Consider the following 2,316-nt stretch of genomic DNA (forward strand, 5'->3'; position numbering starts at 1 on the left):
GGGAGGGAAGAAGTGAGTAGGTCAGAGTAGCAGGGAGGGAAGAAGTGAGTATGTCAGAGTAGCAGGGAGGGAAGAAGTGAGTATGTCAGAGTAGCAGGGAGGGAAGAAGTGAGCATGTCAGAGTAGTAGGGAGGGAAGAAGTGAGTAGGTCAGAGTAGCAGGGAGGGAAGAAGTGAGTATGTCAGAGTAGCAGGGAGGGAAGAAGTGAGTAGGTCAGAGTAGCAGGGAGGGAAGAAGTGAGTAGGTCAGAGTAGCAGGGAGGGAAGAAGTGAGTAGGTCAGAGTAGTAGGGAGGGAAGAAGTGAGTAGGTCAGAGTAGCAGGGAGGGAAGAAGTGAGTAGGTCAGAGTAGCAGGGAGGGAAGAAGTGAGTAGGTCAGAGTAGCAGGGAGGGAAGAAGTGAGTAGGTCAGAGTAGCAGGGAGGGAAGAAGTGAGTAGGTCAGAGTAGCAGGGAGGGAAGAAGTGAGTAGGTCAGAGTAGCAGGGAGGGAAGAAGTGAGTAGGTCAGAGTAGCAGGGAGGGAAGAAGTGAGTATGTCAGAGTAGCAGGGAGGGAAGAAGTGAGTAGGTCAGAGTAGCAGGGAGGGAAGAAGTGAGTAGGTCAGAGTAGCAGGGAGGGAAGAAGTGAGTAGGTCAGAGTAGCAGGGAGGGAAGAAGTGAGCAGGTCAGAGTAGCAGGGAGGGAAGAAGTGAGTAGGTCAGAGTAGCAGGGAGGGAAGAAGTGAGTAGGTCAGAGTAGCAGGGAGGGAAGAAGTGAGTAGGTCAGAGTAGCAGGGAGGGAAGAAGTGAGTAGGTCAGAGTAGCAGGGAGGGAAGAAGTGAGTAGGTCAGAGTAGCAGGGAGGGAAGAAGTGAGTAGGTCAGAGTAGCAGGGAGGGAAGAAGTGAGTAGGTCAGAGTAGTAGGGAGGGAAGAAGTGAGTAGGTCAGAGTAGCAGGGAGGGAAGAAGTGAGCAGGTCAGAGTAGTAGGGAGGGAAGAAGTGAGTAGGTCAGAGTAGCAGGGAGGGAAGAAGTGAGCATGTCAGAGTAGCAGGGAGGGAAGAAGTGAGTAGGTCAGAGTAGCAGGGAGGGAAGAAGTGAGTATGTCAGAGTAGCAGGGAGGGAAGAAGTGAGTAGGTCAGAGTAGCAGGGAGGGAAGAAGTGAGTAGGTCAGAGTAGCAGGGAGGGAAGAAGTGAGTAGGTCAGAGTAGCAGGGAGGGAAGAAGTGAGTATGTCAGAGTAGCAGGGAGGGAAGAAGTGAGTAGGTCAGAGTAGCAGGGAGGGAAGAAGTGAGTATGTCAGAGTAGCAGGGAGGGAAGAAGTGAGTAGGTCAGAGTAGCAGGGAGGGAAGAAGTGAGCATGTCAGAGTAGCAGGGAGGGAAGAAGTGAGCAGGTCAGAGTAGCAGGGAGGGAAGAAGTGAGCATGTCAGAGTAGCAGGGAGGGAAGAAGTGAGCATGTCAGAGTAGCAGGGAGGGAAGAAGTGAGCAGGTCAGAGTAGCAGGGAGGGAAGAAGTGAGCAGGTCAGAGTAGCAGGGAGGGAAGAAGTGAGTAGGTCAGAGTAGCAGGGAGGGAAGAAGTGAGTAGGTCAGAGTAGCAGGGAGGGAAGAAGTGAGTAGGTCAGAGTAGCAGGGAGGGAAGAAGTGAGTAGGTCAGAGTAGCAGGGAGGGAAGAAGTGAGTAGGTCAGAGTAGCAGGGAGGGAAGAAGTGAGTAGGTCAGAGTAGCAGGGAGGGAAGAAGTGAGTAGGTCAGAGTAGCAGGGAGGGAAGAAGTGAGTAGGTCAGAGTAGCAGGGAGGGAAGAAGTGAGTAGGTCAGAGTAGCAGGGAGGGAAGAAGTGAGTAGGTCAGAGTAGCAGGGAGGGAAGAAGTGAGTATGTCAGAGTAGCAGGGAGGGAAGAAGTGAGTAGGTCAGAGTAGCAGGGAGGGAAGAAGTGAGTAGGTCAGAGTAGCAGGGAGGGAAGACTGTTTCTCCTGACTCCTGGCTTACAGCTGATTACAATCTGTATTTCTATTCGTAATATCTGACTTGTACCCTGATTATCATATCTGCGTGTGCATGTGTGTTTGAGAATATGAGGGTCTGCCAGTGTATGTGCGTGTGAAAGGGTGTGTCTGTGTGTGCTTGTTTGCATGTGTGTGCGAATACCATTGTTCTATTCTCTGAGGTTTTTCTACACTGGTCCAAGCCTCACACTCAGGAAAATACCAGTACTGACGACAAACTGTTCAACATTCTAACTTATCGTTTGATCAGTAATAACATGAACATTGTATCTTATTAACTGGTAATGTTCTAACGTTCTATCTAATTTGTCCTGTTGAATATTCAATCTCACTTAAAGGGTTA

General features: G+C 50.5%; 1 protein-coding gene across 1 annotated transcript in view; it reads left to right on the top strand.

Annotated features, from left to right (window-relative positions):
• The window catches only part of LOC106573430 (IQ motif and SEC7 domain-containing protein 3), a 42,927-nt gene extending 41,984 nt beyond the window's left edge, over nt 1-943 (top strand). The window contains exon 15 of the mRNA XM_014148479.3: nt 1-943. This exon is cut by the window's left edge and continues 1,389 nt beyond it. The gene's annotated coding sequence lies outside the window, so the exon portion shown is untranslated.
• Nucleotides 944-2,316: the final 1,373 nt, after the last annotated feature.

The sequence above is a fragment of the Salmo salar genome, chromosome 16 (genome assembly GCF_965601325.2).
Source record: "Salmo salar chromosome 16, fSalSal1, whole genome shotgun sequence".
NCBI classification, from domain to species: Eukaryota; Metazoa; Chordata; class Actinopteri; order Salmoniformes; family Salmonidae; genus Salmo; species Salmo salar.